Below are 18,851 nucleotides of genomic sequence, written 5' to 3'. Positions count from 1 at the left end.
GGTGTTAATTACAAGGTCAAAATTAGCACGAGTAGAAAAGAATTGATCCCTACTCTATTGCATCTTAACCTCACAGGCTGTATTGAATGTACAATCATCAGCAAACAAAAAGTCATGTACCAACTGTCCCTTCGCTGTAGTCTTGGCTTTTCAAATTAAATAATTAGCCATCAGTGTGGTAGCTGACCTTGATGTCTTTTTTGTCCTCACTGAAGCAACATGAGAACATCATTAAAAGCATCAAGCTAAAAAGCACAGGAGCAAGCACACAGCCCTGCTTCACTCCATTGGTGACTGTGAAAGTAGAAAAGCATCCCCCATTATCCACAATCCATCCAAGCATGCCATCATGAAACTGGCATACAATACTGATGAACTTCTCTGGGCAACCAAATATTGACATTCTTTTCCATAAGCCCTCATGATTGACAGTATCAAAAACCTTGGTCAGGTCAATAAACATTGTGTACAATGTTCTGCCTCTGGCATTTCTCCTGGAATTATCAGGCAGCAAACACCACCTCAATCATTCCTTAGCTAACTGTGAAGCCACATTGGCTCTTGGGTAGATGCCCATCTTCCAGGTGAAAGATCAGCCTATTAAGGAGGATTCTGGCAAGAATCTTACCAGCAATGACTAAGACAGAGATGTTCTGGTGTTTGTCATAGAACAATCTATTCCCCTTTCCTTTATAGAGTTCAACAATGGAAGCATCCTTGAACCTTTACTGGATAACCTCCTCACTATATAACCTGGAAAATTTCAGTCAGCTTTTGCATGAACAGTGGGCCCCCTGCCCTGTAAATATCAGCTGGAATAGAATCAGCACTGGATGCTTCACCACACAAGATTTGCTTAATGACATTCAACACCTCTTCTTCAGGTTTGGCTATAGAGGGATTAACTTCAATCTGAGGTAAATGGCCAATGGCTTCAGCATTGGTTCATGGAGATCTGTTGAGAACACCATGGAAGTGATCAGCCCATCTCTCCAGGATCATGTCCTTATCACTAATTAATGTGGCTCCATCAGCACTGAGTAGCTAACATGCACCATAGGTCTTTGGCCCATAAATAACCTTCAGGACATCATAAAAGCACTTTACATTGTTGCTATCAATATAAAACTGAATTTCATCTGCCTTCTTAACTGAGCCAAGAATCCTTCGTCTCTCTAAGTGTTGCTTACACTTTACTTCTGATAGAGTTAAATTCTGCTTTCTTAGAGATGGATGACTATTCTGTTCATCAATCCTGTGAGTTCTGTTTTTTTTTTTTTTCAGTTGGCAGCTTCTGAATTTCACTATCTTTTTCATCAAAACAATCCTGATGGTTATGAGTGTTCTGACCCAGATGAGTAAATGTGGTGCTGTACACCAAATATCTGAAAGCTGCCCACACCTTTTCCACTTCATTGTTGCCAACCATGTCTTGCCTCAACTTTCCCTCCAAATTAGCCATGGACACTGACAGAAGCACTTAAATCTGTTGACATTAAATTTTCTGGTAGTCATCTTATCTTGGGGCCTTCCACTTTTGTTGAATATAAATATTTAGCTGGGAGAGGATAAGACTGATTGAACCAGCACTCTGTACCATATATAACCTTCATCACTCTCACATCCTGTCTATCTCTTCTCCTTACAGTAACATAGTCTATTAAAGCAATTTTTGCTGCAATAGTGCATCCACAAAGTCTTATTATGTTTAGGTAAATGGAAGACAGTGTTGGTGATGAGATGGTCACGAGATGCACAAATCTACCAAAGTAAGTGATTGTTGCTGTTCCTGTTTCTAACTCCCTTCCTCCCAAGGACTTCCTGTTCCTAGTCTTCTGACATTAAAGTGACCCAGAATTACAAGCTTGTTCTCTTTCAACACATTGATGATTTGCAGGTAGACAGATATACATATATATGCATGTGTATTCACATATGTATGCATGTATACATTATATATATGTACGTGTGTGTATGTGTGTGTGTGTGTGTGTGTATCAAGATTTATGGTGGGAACATAAGTACTGATGATGATAGTGTGTTGCTTTCTGCAAGTGACAATTTCATTGTCATGAGCCTGTCATTCACTTCTTTTGGAGGTATACAAGCTTGTTGAATAGATTAGTTCTGATCTCAAAACCTACATCTGCTTCCCTGTGCTCCCATAAAAATGTGTAACCAGCACCGACTTTGGTATGTTGGCTTTCATTTGCCAGCTTTTTTTAAAATTTGGGGCTGCTATTTGGATTTAATACCTACTGTGTTTTCTCACAACAAGAGCTGTTCATCTTTGAGTTCTACTGCATTTCTTGTTTCCATAAGTATATACACATCCCATGTGCCAATGGTGGCATCATCTTTACAAAAAGTTTTGTATATTTTTTTTCATTTTTCAACCATAGGATAGGATCCCTGACTGCCATAGTAATCAGGCCAGGGTTAGGTTAAGCAAAGCAGACAATTTTAGGGCACATTTTCTTGCCCATTCCTCACACCAAGATGTGAACAGGGCTGTCCTTAAAAGAAGCTGCTCAAACACCATGGGGGAAGCCAAATCTCAGTGATGCTTCACTGTAATGAGAAGACACTCCTATGACCTGGTCCTGTGTAGAGGGTTGTAACCACAGCTCCCAGTGTATCCACAGCTACTTCATCATTTACCTATTTCCACAGGACTGGTAAAATGGTATAGGTGGTATCTTTTGACTCATGCATAAATTAGATTTAAGTGAGGCAATTATGTGATGTTGTTGGCTTCACTCTTTTTTCCAAAGTCATGGAAATCCAGTGGCAACACAAAGTCAAGATGACTGTTTAACCTTAGCATTTTTAATGTCTAACCAAGCTCTAAGCACTCCACAGGTTCAGCTTCAGTTGCCTTCATGATTATTGGAACATATTTTTCTCATCTGCCCATTCCACTAAGTGAAGTCTTAACATGCTTAGGATAGAGACCATCCTAACTCACCAACAGATTTGAGACCCATCTGTTACCCTCAACCCGATTTAGCTTGTGCCCTGAAATGGTTTACTGGGGTGTGGCTGCTTTGCATGCTACAGTACTAGAGCTTATTGGAACCACAGGTGAGAGTGAGGTGGCAGGTGAACACCAAAGGTGGAAAGCAGCCCTGAAAGCTTGGCAGCCCTCACAGCAAAGATGCTAGTCTTCCCTGAACACCCACACACCCCACCTACTATGTATTAGGCACTATGCTAAGCATTTAAAAATACCATATAATTTCATTCTAACAACAACCCTACAAGTGCTACTATTACCCTTATTGTATAGTTGAAGAAACTGAAACAAACAGAAGTTAAATGACTTGCCTAGGGTCACACAGCTGGTATGTGTCTGAGGCTGTAGTTGAACTCAGATATTCCTGATTTTAAGCCCCATTCTCTGTCCACTGTGCCATTCTGACTTTTCTGTGGTGTATGTATATTCTTTCGTAGACCCATTCAGAAGGCACAATAAGCATTTATTGAATTTCTCTATTCATTACATTAATTCTGTATTTTCCTTTTGTTTATTATTCTGTTCTTTAAAAGGAATATTAGTCTTCTGGTATTGTTGTATTACTTTTTATGTATTCTTGACTTCATTTCTTCTAATCTTACTAAATTCTATACAACCTGCAATACAGATTCTAACCTCAGCATTCAACCTGGTTTAGCCTATCTCCCAGGACAGTTTACTAGGGTACAGCCACTGCACATGCTACATCTTCTTAGAGCCACAGGTAAGAGTTGGGTGAATTGAGGGACAACAAAGGCGGATAAGCAGCCCTGAAAAGGGATTGGCAAACCATCACACCAAAGGTGCTAGTCCTCCCGAACATCCTATATACCCCAATATATTAATATATGAAATGCATTAAGTGTTTAATAAATGCATATTATCTGACTGGATGAAATTAGATAATATACCATTTGACATATATGACCTGAATATACATATACATCAGTTTGTTGTCTATTGTACCTTTTGGCATAATGTAATTTATTTCTGTTTGTGTGATAAATTTTTGTGTTTTGCTTTTGACAATATGATTACAAGTGGGTTTTTTGGGGGGAGGGTTCACTTTATATATAGTACATTTTTGTTTATTTATGCATTTTTTTTAAAACATGTTTTTAAGCAATAGATTTGTGTGATTTTGTTTTCTTAAGCAATTTGCCATTCTCTTTTGTTTTATTAGGTTGTAAAATCCGATCACATCCGGAGTTATGAAAGTGAAGTAATATTTTTGTAAATTTGTGTGTCTATAATTCTTTTTTTTTCTAAATCAGATTTTTTTGTCCCTTTTCATGTTTTATGCCAGTACTTTTCCCACCCTGCGATTGAGTTTGCTTAATTTGCTTTAAGACAACCCTATTCTGGGATTAAGAATACCTACTGTTAGGGGCAGAGCCAATATGGTGGAGTGAAAGCAGTGACTTGCTTGAGCTCTCCCCCAATTCCCCCCAATTCCCTGCAAAAAATGGCTCTAAACAAATTCTTGAGCAGCAGAACCCACAAAGTGTCAGAGAGAAACAAATTTCCAACCCAAGACAACCTGGATGGTTGATTGGAAAGGTCTGTTGTACTAGGCTGGGAAATGAGCGCAGTTCAGTGAGGACCATGTCAGCAAAGACTAGGTGCCAGCAAACCTGGATCAGGAATCAGAGGACTGAATCAAGGAGAGATGCGGTGGTTTCTAGACTTCTCAACCCACAAACACCAAAGACAGCTTAGAAGGTCAGTAGGAAAAGTCTGTCAAACCTCAGTGAAAGAGGAGCTCAGTCCTGCCCCAGTCCTGGTCCAGACCCGGGATAGTGGTTGCTTCCAGAGCTCTCAGCTAACAGATGGAGGGGGGATTGAGCAGCTCATTGGAGGGGGATTGCAGGGATCTCTTTATTGGTGCTGAGACAGTATTCTCTTGCTTTTCCTGTGCTTCAATCTGAGTCACAGTTCTGGATGACAGTCCTGGAGCGAGGAGGAGTGCTGGCATGGCAGAGGTTATGTTGGCAGTAGAGAGGAATCCTCCTCACAGTTCCAAGGCAGAAAAGAGTGCTTGTGGTCACTCATAGACCAGAGCAAAGGCTAGAAAAGGAGCATTCTCCACACTGGAAGCAGACCCCTTACCTTAACAAACAGTTTAAAACTCAAGTAATTGACTGGGAACATGAGCAAACTGCACAAAACAGTCAAAGTTCCTATATCCAAAGCCTCCAAGAAAAATATTAATTGGTCTCAGACTATGAAGGAGCTCAAAAAGGATTTTGAGAAACAAGTGAGAGAAATAGAGGAAAAACTGGGAAGATAAATGAGAGTAATGAAAGAAAATTATGTAAAACAAGTCAACAGCTTGCTAAAGGAGACCTAAAAAAATGCTGAACAAAATAACACCTTAAAAACAGACTAACCCAAATGGCAAAAGAGGTCCAAAAATCCAGTAAGGAGAAGAATGCCTTAAAAAGCAGAATTGGCCAGATGGAAAAGGAAGTCCAAAAGCTCACTGAAGAAAATGAGTCCTTAAAAATTCATGGAATAAATGGAAGCTAATGACTTTATGAGAAATCAAGACATTATAAAACAAAACCAAAAGAATGAAAAAAAAAGACAATGTGAAATATTGCAATGGAAAAACAACTGACCTGGAAAATAGATCCAGGAGAGATAACTTAAAAATTATTGGACTACCTGAAAGCCATGATCAAAAAAAAAAAAAAGAGACTACCCATCATTTTTCAAGAAATTATCAAGGAAAACTGCCCTGATATTCCAGAAACAGAGAGTAAAATAGAAATTCAAAGACCCCATCAATCACCTCCTGAAAAAGATCCCCAAAGGAAATCTCCTAGGAATATTATAGCCAAATTCTAGAGTTCCCAGGTCAAGGAGAAAATATTGCAAGCAGCCAGAAAGAAACAATTCAAGTACTGTGGAAACACAATCAGCATAACACAAGATTTAGCAGCTTCAATATTAAGGGATCTGAGGCCTTGGAATATGATATTCCAGAGGTCAAAGGAATGAGGATAACAACCAAGAATCATCTACCCAGCAAAACTGAATGTAATCCTTCTGGAGGAAAAATGGATATGTAGTGAAATAGAAGACTTTCAAGCATTCTTGATGAAAAGACCAGAGCTTAAAAGCAAATTTGACTTTCAAATACAAGACTGAAGAGAAACATGAAAAGGTAAACAGGAAAAAGAAGTCATACAGGACTTACTAAAGTAGAACTGTTTGCATTCCTATATGGAAAGATGATATTTGTAACTCACGAGATCTTTCTCCATATTAGGGTAGTAAAAGGGAACACACACACACACACACACACACACACACACACACAGACATACATATATATATGTATGTATGTCTGTGTGTGTGTATATATGTATGTATATATGTCTGTGTGTGTGTGTGTGTGTGTGTGTATGTATATATATACAGAAGGCACAGGTTGAGTTGAATATGAAGGGATGATATCTAAAAAATAAAATTAAGAGATGAGAGAGGCTTGTACAGGGAGAAGGAGAAAGGGAGAGTTAGAATGAGACAAATTATTTCACATAAAAGAGGGAAGAAAAAACTTTTGCCATGTAGGGGAAGAGGGGGGAGGTGAGAGGGAATGAATAAATCTTACTCTCATTGTATTTGGTTTCTCACTTTGTCAAGCTCTTCTCTAGTTCTGGAATTTTACTTAACTTTTTTATTTCTTTTTTGTCTTTAATTAATTCATTTATCTAACTCTTATTACTGCTTCCCTTTCTTTTGTCATTTCTCAATTAATAGGCTATAAACCTCCCTCCTCCTCTGTAACTTATTTTTTCCTTATTGTTTTTATTTCTCTGTACTTTGTTTAAAAAATATTTATAAAAGCATATTCTATTAATTAGTTATCTTTCTACCTATTCTAAACTTTTATTATTTCTTTGATTTCTATATGTTTATTCTCTTATTAGCCTCTTTGTTTTATTCTTGGAATCAAACCATCTAAAGTATCAAGTTTGAGTTCTCTCTTCTAGCCAATTTTGTTGTCATTGCCTTTGTACATCTTGCACTCTCATCCTTTTTTCCCGTTGTGCCTCACTCTTCAAAGTATCAATTCATCAGAAAGGTGATGGGCAAAGAAACACTACCCTCAGGAAGTAATTTCCTTTTGCCCCAAGTCATGGAATCTAATTTTTTTCCAAGTTCTCATGAATTCTTTTCTTTGGGTTCACGTTCACCTATTCTTCCAGGATGCTAATTGCTTCCAGGCTCTCTGAATTCCCTGAGGTGGGTTGTTATCAATGGAGGTACAATTCTCTCTCAAAGGTAGTTGTTTCCCTATGTACTAATTCCCTGCAGATTGCAAGTTTTTCACCTCTGAAGACAGAATATGTCTCTCTCCCCAGTGATATATCCTCTACAAATTGTTAAGAACCCCCAACACTTTCCTTTACTCTGCTTCATTTCCTCCTTTTGTCCTGTTGCCAGTTCTCTTGCAACTCCTGTTCTTAGTAAGAAACTCTTTTTATTTATATGCCATGTTATTGATTAGGGTATATCACATTCCCCTATTGCCTTCTGTTCCCCTTCTCTTTTTATATACCTTCCCATTCTATAATTTAGTCTCACTAAATACTTTAATTTTCCTCTGGAGGATAGGATTATAATGTTTAGGTGTTTCAAATCTGATTCTTCCCTCTTCACTTCTAACATTTCTTTAAATTCCCCTCTTACCCTTTACTTTAATGTATTTGTATAAAAAAAAATCTAAGTAGCTCTACATTGACAATTGTTTTTGTTGTTATTTTTTAGCCAAATATGTTTCTTTCAGTTTCTTAGATTTTTTTTCTTTTACTAGTTTCTAGAAATGAGGCAATTTATTTCATGACTTATCTTTCCTAGTAGTGATATATATTTTGTTTTTTGTTGTTGTTTTTTCTGTTTTTTGAGAAACTTGCAAATCAAAAAGTTGCTCACACCTTTTATTGAGGAATATTTAAATGATGTTTTTATTAGATGTCTATCTTTAATCATTGATTGTTGGGCTCACATTTGCAAGGTAATGTCATTTTTGGTTACATCTTAAGTCTCTTCATTTTTCAGAATATATTTTCTATTCCATTCAATAGTTTCTTGGGTTTTCAGAATAATCTTGTATTATTCAAATATTTTTAACATTTATATCTGATGATTTTATATGATATAGATAGAGATAGATAGAGAGAGAGAGAGAGAGAGATCTATATATCTACATATATGATGAAACCTAGGGTTGAGGCTACTGGAGCTGATGCTTTTGTTGTTTCCCTCTAAAAGTAACCTATGAATTCTTTTAATTGGTGCTATTTTCATATGTTAACATGTTCTGAGTGGTCTTATTTTATTACTTCTTCCATTATAGTGTTTAGGATTTTTTTAATTTGTCATACTGTTCCAGGAGTCTAATGATCCTTAAGTTATAAACAGTGTCTTCAAGATCAGCAGTTTTTCACTACATAGAGATCATGCATTTATCATCATCTCCTCCTCCTCCTCCTCATCCTATATTCAATACTATGTTCAAATCTGTTCTGTCTTCCCCTTCTTTGTAGAAAATCAGCATTGTGTTCAACGAACCTGCTGTGTTAGACATACACTTTATTTTTTTTGTTTCCTTCTAATGTCTTCTCTCAAGATTCTTATTCATTTGTTGAACTATACTGGAATGTTGTTCTGTGCTTCAATGCTCTCTTGAAAATTCATAGGAGTCTGTATTTCATCAAGTGTTAGCTCAATTTTCATTATCTTAAGAGATTTTTGCAATCTCTTATGTTTTAGCACACATCTCTTCTGATTTTAGTGTATGTTGATTTATTTGTATATGCTTTAGCTTTTCAACTAAATTTTATTCCTTTTCAACATTTTGAAAGCTGCAGTCTTTTTTTCCTCCTTTATCCTGATTTTCATTTTGTTTTTCCTAACCTTTTGACAGTAGGTTTACCTTCAGCGCTGGACCTAGACCTCAAAGCTATCTCAGCCACTACCCACATTGGGGAATTTCATTTTTTACTATTCATGACCTTTGCTCCATTTAGTTTCTAGGACCACAGATGGATTACAGTTCCCTTTTCTTCAGGTTCCACATACCCATGTACACTAGATTCCTGACCCAGATCCTTCTCAGGGGTTTGCTTATAAATATATAATAATTGGATGCGGGGGGGAAAAGGCTTATATTACACCTTTTAGTCTTGTCTTCATTACAAAGATTTTGTTCATCACTTTCTTAAATTTAGATAATCAACAAAGCAAAAAATTAAGCCACAATTGTTGATTCCTGTTGTATAATAATCAACTCTCACAAGCCAATCTGGGGAGGCTCCATCATGCCCTTACCATATCTTTAGATATCTAGCTGGGATGAAGCAACATCTGCTGCTTTTCAAAGGGATGCATAAGAGTAGAGTGGGCATTCTAAGTAGAGAATCTTCTAAGTAGTGAATCTTCCACGTTGGTATTCCTTAACCTAGAGTCCAACCCAGGAAGCAAAAAACCCAATCATGTCCCTCTAGTTCCCTTTCCATCTCATGTATCTGGGTATAGTCAATATATGATATTTGTTGCAATAGGACTATCCAGGAAGGATAGTAGCAGGGGTGCAGACAGAAACAGTAAAAACACTGAAATGCTCTGAGTGAGGCTTAGATCAAAAATCCATGGATTTATGTAGCCTTCCTGAGCATGGATATTTGTGGGGAAGGGAGTGCTAAATGAGAGTATTTGGATTAGCCTTTTCTACTGATAATTTATAAGGCTATTACCTTCTTCTTTCTTTCTTGTTCTGTAGGAAAACAAACACAATACTTGCTTTACCTCTGGTATATATTTCCTCTTTCATTGGGCTGGTTGTTTTCACTGGTGCTGCGTTTGAAAATTAATGAGTACTGAAGGAAATGTCTAGTGCACCATATTGTTAGTGACGTGACCTGGCCAAATTCTTTATCGTTTGTTACAAAAAACTGAAATAATTTCAAATTGGGTGACTCACAAAACATTTGGGTTTTGAAATTTAAAAAAAACCCCAAAACTCTGTCCTGGACTGTCAAAATAGAAACATTGGTAGGTATTATCAATAGTTTTTATTCACATTATTTTGGGAAAACCATTTCTTCTCTTTTCATTCACCCAATATAATATTATTGTGGTATACTTTTTACTACAGAATTCATAGATATTCAGTGTTGCTTATCAAAAATGATAGCTTTTTCCATAAAATGTGCAATATAGTTGACAAAAATAATCCTGTTCATTTTGCGTGAGAAGACTAACCATATGGGGGAAATGGAAGTTACACTGAAAGAATGAGAATAAAGTGTATCCTCTTTAACAGGATCTTATCCCATATTGCTTTTTTCGTAACTTAGAAGCCTATTTCTTATTTCATTTATATTCTTCTCTAGGTTTCTACTATGTATTGTACATGTGCCCTGATACCTGTTCTTATATAATAATAGACTTGGCTCAATATTATTTGTATGACATACAATGGATTAGTTTTCTTTTGGAACTAGTTCAGAGCTTCCCAGCTGGCAGAAGTAGCACAGCAGAAGCTACTGATTTTTCACCCCTTATGCCTACTTTTTATTGAGTTTAGAATTGTTTGAGTGGTTGTGTTGGTCCAAGTTCTCTTCCTTGTGCTATTCCAGAAGTTAGGCAGAACTTATAACAGAATGGAATTAAACAAAGATGACTGTGTTCTAGATCTATTTGAGAAGCACCTATTTGATTTTACTGGCAGAATTTAAACCATCCCAATTCTAAACTAAGGGACCAAGATTTGGTGAAAAGCACAAGGGCTTTACAGTGAAATTAATTGATCATGATGTCAATTTCTTCTTCCCTATCATATTAGATGTTTTGGCGGGTTTGGATGGTGAAAGACTTCAACCCCTTCTTTTCTACCCCTCCCCTCCCCTTCGTGTACATATACTGGTACTCTGGGTCTAGGTCTTTTTGTGATTCAACTAGGTGTATCAGTTTCCTCAGATGAGAAAGTAGAGGTCCCAGAACTATGATTGTTGTTGCTGTTGTTGTATTTTTTGGTCATTTTTTTCATTCGTGTCCAACTGTACATGACCCCATTTTGGGTTCTCACTGCCATGTTTTTGGAGCCATCACTTTCTGCTGACTGAGAAGAAAGGAAAAAAAAGTCACGAGTGTATACACACACACACACGCACACACGCGCACACACACACACACACACCCCTTTGCCTGAATACCAAGGGAGAGAGAGTCCTAAATGAAAGACTCAAATTACATAGAGTCAAATCTTTGCAATCTTGTTAGACTCCTCATGTGGCTCTTTCTTACTCTTTGTCACTAAGTACCTTTGGTACAATCCTCCATCACCAATAATTGGGGATAAATTAGGAACTGCTGTGTCATTCCGAAAAGGCATGTAGACACTACTGAGGGACTACAACCTGTACCCAGCTCCATGGGAGATATTTCAATCTAATAGTTAAGGCATTCTCCTAATCACTCTCACTGCATTGTTGTTGCTTTTTCCCCATTACCCTATCAGAGTATCTAGCATGTAGTAGGCATTTAATAAGTGTTTGTTGAATGAATAACCCTTTCCATAACCCCCACTTCCACATACATTGATTTATTCCATCAAATTTCATCATTACATCACTAATAACTAGCTTAATCTTTATAACTATGACCATTAATCATTCCAAGCTGAACATTTCCCCTGTTTACACACCATTTTCCACATTTTAAATTTCACAGCTCTTAACAGTCCCCATTACAAAAAGCCAGGGATCAACATTCAACAATTCCTTCTTCACCAGTTACTACAATGAACACCTGTGTCCTTTATTGTTCAAAAGAGAGGTGGAGTCAAGGTATTGCGGTCAGTAGTTATGGGCAGCCATGAATCTTGTTTTTTCTTTAAATTTCTTGCATGGACAATTGCTTCAAGGTCTATAAAGTGGAGTAGGGTTTGGACCAATCATTTCAATCATTACAACTATTTCTTAAGAGCATCATGCTCAGAAGTTTGATCTACACATTACTCCTTTAGCCACCACACTCCATCTTCAGTAGAGACTTTATGAATCCTTGAGTCTGATTACTTCCTTACCCATCTTCAGCATCAGCAGAGGCAGACATTAGGTTTTTACAGGAAGCATCTCATGGTTCTTCAGACTTAGCTCAATACTCTAAATCAGGAATAAATCATACTGTGCATTGAGAATTCAGGAGGGATACTAGTGTTTTTATTGTAGGAGTAAAATATTTTTCTTGGAGATTCCCAAAGATGAGACAGACACCCAGAATATTTGGAGGTAACTTGGCAGGAAATTAAAGTATTATTTTAATGCCAGCTTTCAGTCACAGAGCATGCCCACAAGAGTCCCACTGCTTGTGGTATATTCTGGCATTGGATGTCACTGCTTACCAGATTTTTTTTTTACAAGATCTGAATCAGTGCACCGTTGTCCACTATAAGTTTGCAAGCCTATTGGACACACTCATTCAATAAAAGGCATACAGCATCATGGTAGAGATGGTACATAACATACATCATGTTATCTAACAGATGAGCTGAATTGTCATAAGAAATCATGGTCACTAAGTGGCGCAGTGGCTAGAGTGGTGGGCCTAGAGTCAGAAAACAAGTGTTCAAATTCAGTCTCAGACTCTTACTAGCTGTGTGACCCTGGGCAAGTCATTAATTTCTATTTGCCTCAGTTTCCTTATCTATAAAATGGGAATAATAATAGCATCTACTTCCCAAGGTTGTTGTGAGCATCAAATGAGGTAATAATTACAAAGTATTAAGCAGAGTGCCTAGCAAATAATAAGAAGTACTACATAAATGGTTGCCATGATGATGAGGCATATTCTTATTTGAATTTGCAAAATCTAACTTATTTTTGTTAGAGCTTAATTTGGGAGGTTTTGAAAGAATTGAAATATCTCAAAAGTATTTTTTCTACAATAAATAACAGGACCATGGGATTGGAAGAAACATCCAAAAGGAGTATATTTATCTTTAGGCCTCTCAAATTTATAAACCAGTCCAAAAGATATAACTATATCACATTATTGAAGTTCTAGGTAAGCAGTTTCCATATCTAAAAATTCTTGTATTCAGGAAACTCTCATTTTGCTTATTGAAAATTAAACAATTTTGTCTTATTGTTCTTAACAAAAATAGAGGAAGAGCTTATTACATTTTTGCTTAGCAGAATAATGTTTCATCATCAGAATTTGGCAGTGTATAAAAGACCGTAGCTCAAAACATTCATTCTAGGACTAATGGATAAATCTACTCCACAAACTCTCTGTAATAACTCAGTTAAAGAAATGATTTTCATAAATTTCTCATTTTGAAAAGAATTATTTGTTGCCTGTATCTGTATAATTCAGTATTAATATCAGCTAAAACATTCTAATATTCCCCAATCACATCAAAAGCATTCTTGATTTGGAAAGAATAATTCTGAATGTTGCAAGGCAAGTACATTTCAGGAAAACAATTTGGCTCATCTCAGTCTCCAGTGCACGGCCAATCATGTTTCATGTGGATAGCTGGTGATTGAATTGCTTGCAACACCTCTCAAGTTTTACTTCTTTCTAGTAAATAGTCTTTACACTCTGCCCTTCTAGTAGTCAGCATGTTTTACTGATTCCTACTACATTAAAGTTCTATGCTGAAGTTGTTATGTGATTTTCTATTAACTGTTGTTTGAGATCCCAAGCATTCCTCATTGTTATTTTTTTTATTATTATTCAATTGTAATAGTTATTTGGCCTCACTGAATTTGTGATGGTCTTTAGTGTTCCTTTGGCAGTGCTTCTATTGAGCATGTTCTCCTTGATTTGGTCACTGAGCTCTTTAAAATTGCTATTCAGCATTGGAGCATATAAATCAAATATTAAATACTGGGCAGTCGCTTTCAAAATGCTTTACCATAACACCTGCAAAAGGGTATTGGATATAGTTTATAGGTTTGTTGAGATAAGATAACAATAATTGGGACAAAGCTTATTTCACTTTGGTCCTACAGTGCCCATATAATTGAGTTCAACAAACTTTTCCAATTGTCTGCTTAGTATAGAGCACTGTGTCAGTTTCTAAAGGACCCATTGTATCCTGAAAATAGGAAATAAGATACAACATTCAAAAAATCTGGCTAATATAATATTAATTTCATGAGGTACATTGTGTGTTTGTGTGTGTGTTTATTTTGTGTCATTTTTTCCTTGGGGAAATTCTGAGCATTTTGGAGGTAACCTTGAGTCCTCAGCAACCCTAGGGCTTTGTCTATACTATGTAAAGTGTAACATATATAGAACACTTAAACATTTTATTTCACTGAAAGAGATATCCATGACTCTAAAGTAAATTTAGAGGTCTGGAGTACTAATGTTGGAGCCCTGAAATTAGTTAAGCTTTTGAATACCAATCACCATCTCACATTGTTCTCTGTAAACATAATCTACAACTCAGCAAAGCTACAGCCCCTGGTGAAATTAAAGTAAAACTCACAATTCAATAAATACTTTCACATTTGACAACTCATAACTTATGTAAACTAGTAAAAAAAAATACTGATGGTAGGAAAGGCCAATTGTGAAACATTCATTTATATGTTGTTTATGAATCTGCCACACCCCATCAAAACGTTGAGCATAGGCATCTTTCCAGGCTCTATCCTAAGCCCTCTTCCCTTTCTAAACACTTTTTTCCCCTTAGTGATTTTATCTTATTCTATGTGTTAAATTATATTCTCTATGTAATCTACTCCCAAATCCTTGTATCTACCCCTAAATTCTATTATGAACTATAGTCCCACATCTTCTTGTGAGTATTCAATATGAATCTGAAGCTCAACAGTTCCAAAATGAAACATTATTTACTCCCTAAACCCAGTCTTCTTCCAGACCTTCCATGTTTCTTTCGAGGGTACCACTCTTCTGTTATTGACCCAGAATTCCTCCAAACCTTTACTCTTTTCTCTCCCTCACAGTTCACACTCCCACTATTTAGTCAATTGTCAAATCTTGTCAATTCTACTTTTTTTTTTAATGTCTCTCACATTTGTCTCATTCTCTACACTTACCCACGACTACTACTATAGTTGAGGCCCTTACTGCCTCTAGCCCCAAAATTTCAATAAACTCTTCTTTTGGCTTTCTGCTTCCAGATTCTCCCCATTCCAATCCATCTGCTGTACAGTTATCAAAATCATCATTATCATCATCCAAAGTCACTCATCACTCTCTGTGTAAAAATTTTTAGTACTCCACCATTGTCTCTGGTATAAAGCAAATCCACAGCAAGGCTTTTGAGACTTTCCATGATGTGACTCCAACTTATCTTCCCAACCTAATTTTATATTATGCCTCTTCACACAAGGCTCTTGAAAAACTTGGCTACTAGCTATTCTACAAACTCAACAACCTGCATTCCTTCCCATCTCTGCTGATCACCAGACTACAACTCCATACCATTGCACAAAGTGTTTCCTATGGTTAGAATGAATTCATATCATCACTTCTGGCTCTCAGAATCTTAACCTTTCTTAAAGTCTTCCTTCAGGTACCATCTTCTACATACTTCACTGACACAATAAATATTTATTAAATGACTACCATGTGGACAGGGTATGCTGGTGTATAGTTATACATGTGAAGACCAATGCTGGTGCTTTACTTGAGTTCAATTCTGAGCTGCAAGAAGGCTAATGTACATCAAAATTCCATTCTAAGTCCAGCACAGATATAAAGACCCATGGAACACAGAGCCACCAGGCTTCCAAAAGAGGTGCAAACCAGACCCAATTGGAAAAAAAATGGAGTAGGTTAAAGCTTTTTGTTAATCAATATTGAGAGGGCTCACAAGTGACCACTCCACTTCCAGCCTGGACAAGATAGGGAGACCCAGCCTTAAAACAAAAACAATGAGCTACTATGTTCAGTAATTATGCTGTGTGCATGGGGCAGCTAGGTGGTGGAGTGGATAAAGCACCGGCCCTGAAGTCAGGCAGACCTGAGTTCAAATCTGGCCTCAGACCAAACACTTGACATTTACTAGCTGTGTGACCCTGGGCAAATTACTTAACTCCAATTGCCTAAAAAAAAATATGCTATGTGCTAAGGAAACAAAGACAAGCATGAAGCAATCTTTTCCCTCTGGGAACTTATATTCTATTGGGAGAAAAAATATACACAGAGAAAAGGTTATACATTTTTTTTTTCCTGAGAAAGAAGGTACTACCAACTTGGGGTTCAGGGCTCAGTATCAGCCAAAATGTCACTTCTGAACTGATATTCAAAGTGTGGGGATAGACTAACTGATTTTTTTGAAGTCCTTTCCAACCAAATAAATCTCTTATGTGATGTGATAAGAGAAACCCAGTTCAATCAAAACCATTTGCATCACTTCTGAAAAATCATAACTTGAAACATAATGATTATATTTCAAACTTAATTTATATTATCTTCTTATGAAGATTACCTGATTATATAATTTATTGATAGAAAACTACTTTGAGATACATCATTCAATCAGCCTTCTCCTATCTTGAAAATGTGTCTCGAGTTATAACATCTTTATCACTTTGATTATTGGTCTGACAACTAACCTGTCTCTAGAAGACACTCACAAGGGCATCAGTGCTCATAGGATGCTGCAGCTCACATTTTGCTTTGTGGTTCTATGAGATTGGTTTGTAAATTCACATAAGCATGGAATATGAGAACAGAAAGGAAGCCAAGGGATCATCTAATCCAACCATTAACTTTACAATGAGGAAACTAAGTTTACCAAGGAGATAACTCATTCATTCAGCAAGTATTTCTAAAGTGCCTACCAAAGATCTAACAAGAAATTTTGGAAGCTAATGAAAAGGTTGGGGGTGTGGTCAGGAGGAGAGATGGAGAAAGGTATTGGGGAAAGACCATACATGGGAGTTAGCAGGATGAGTCTATTAAGGTAGGAGCTTATCTGAAGAGTTCATATTTCCAAGAAGTCTTCTGATTAATGGAATTCATTTTAATTTTGCTACGGGTGACTTTCATTAATCAAACGAGATAGTGTATATAAATCATTTTGTATTTCTTAAAGCATAAAAGGCAAAGGCAGGGTTTTTTTTTCTTTTTTCTCCTGTGGTGATAAATTGTCTATAGTCACTTCCTTAAACATTCTAGCATCTTGGGCCATGGAATATATCAGCCGAGTGCTGTTAGACATAGATGGGAGAGGTGATGTGAGAGGAAGTATGTGCCTCTAAATTTCAGCACTCTGAGGAAAAGTTAAAGTCTACTCTTATTACTATTCTGATGCCTGCAATGCGCAAGATGTTATGTTAATCACTGATGATGCAAAAACAAGTCAAAAAAATCCATCGCCAAAAACAAAACAAAATATATATTCTATTGGATTATGTGATTTAACCAATATCATACAGCCAATTATTAGCTAAGACAGAACTAAAGCATTTATAACCTTAACCTCTTTTCTCCCAGTCCCTAGTCTGGTATTCTTTGCATTAACATTTTTAAATTGGTGTTTGCTAAGATGATAAAGAATAGAAATCCTATTTTTCTAAGATTTGTGTTTTAAATTCAATTAAAAAAACCAAATGTTTATTGAGCACCTTTTAGGTAAAAGATATTTTCTAAATGTTGGAAATATAAAAATGGAAAAATAAGAAGTTCTCTGTGATCAAGGAACTCACAGCCTAAAGGGGTGGGGAGGTAGGGATAAATACTAAAAGGTGAGATGCAAACTAAGATACTAATGAGACAAGAAAAGGAACTCAGGCAATACCTTAATAGAAAACTTGAGAATCAATTCTGACTAGAAGCATTAGGAAAGGATTCAGTGAAGAGGTCCTTCTTGTCCTTGGCCTTGAAGAAAGAAAAGCAAAACCTGCCCAAGCCTATAATGCAAGAGATTATTACTAGATCAAGTCAGCAGCTCAAAGTCCATGTGGGCTAAAATGGAAAAAACAAAAAGAGAGTAAAGCGAGATTTAAAATAATACCGTAAGTGCTAGACTGTGGCAGACCTCCTAAAAAGGCAGCCTAAGGACTTTACATGTTATCTTGGATGTAATTTTGAGCTATGGAAGGATTTTATTCTTTTTTTTTTACCAGGATACATTTGCAAACATTTATATTTAAATGAATTTATTTGTGTGACATTTCCATAAAAGTTTCTTAATTATGCCCTCTTGTATTTCCTTCTGTTCATGTATCTCTCTATTTGAATAGGTAAGGCTTTTGACAAGAGAGTGAAGTAGTAAAAATGAAGCTTTAGGAAAATGAACTTTGTAACTGCATATAGGATGATTTTCATTGAAGTCTGACCCTATTCAAGGCTCTGTTATGATACAGATGTTGCCAAGGATTCTGAAGGCTATGTTAGCCATATTCAAGTTCTGGCATGTCCTACCAATCTGAGACTATTTTAGAAAAAACTCAGGAAGACTAATCTTCTATAAACTTTCAAGTAAGCCCCTCCTGTGGTATTCTTGCCTGAACTAAAGTTCTCATATTTAATGGCTCAAGACATTATAAGGTTATATTCATGCATGTCACAAAAATCAAAGGAACAACTAATTAGAGATAGAAAGATCATTAACACATTGAGAAGAAGCTCCTGCTAACAGGTTTGCTGGGTACATTATGATATCTACATATAATTAAAGATACCAGTCTCTTTAACATCTGTGAAGTCTTATACACTCCACTTTCAGATGATGAGGTATTTTTGAGGACGTTTTGAGTGAATCTGACAACTAAAAGTCAATCAGAAAAAATTCTGGGATTTGTCACATTAATTCACGTCACACAGAATCAGA

This window comes from Phascolarctos cinereus, unplaced genomic scaffold, assembly GCF_003287225.1.
Source record: "Phascolarctos cinereus isolate Bilbo 61053 unplaced genomic scaffold, phaCin_HiC Scaffold_4;HRSCAF=312, whole genome shotgun sequence".
NCBI classification, from domain to species: domain Eukaryota; kingdom Metazoa; phylum Chordata; class Mammalia; order Diprotodontia; family Phascolarctidae; genus Phascolarctos; species Phascolarctos cinereus.
This window is presented reverse-complemented; position numbering follows the sequence as displayed.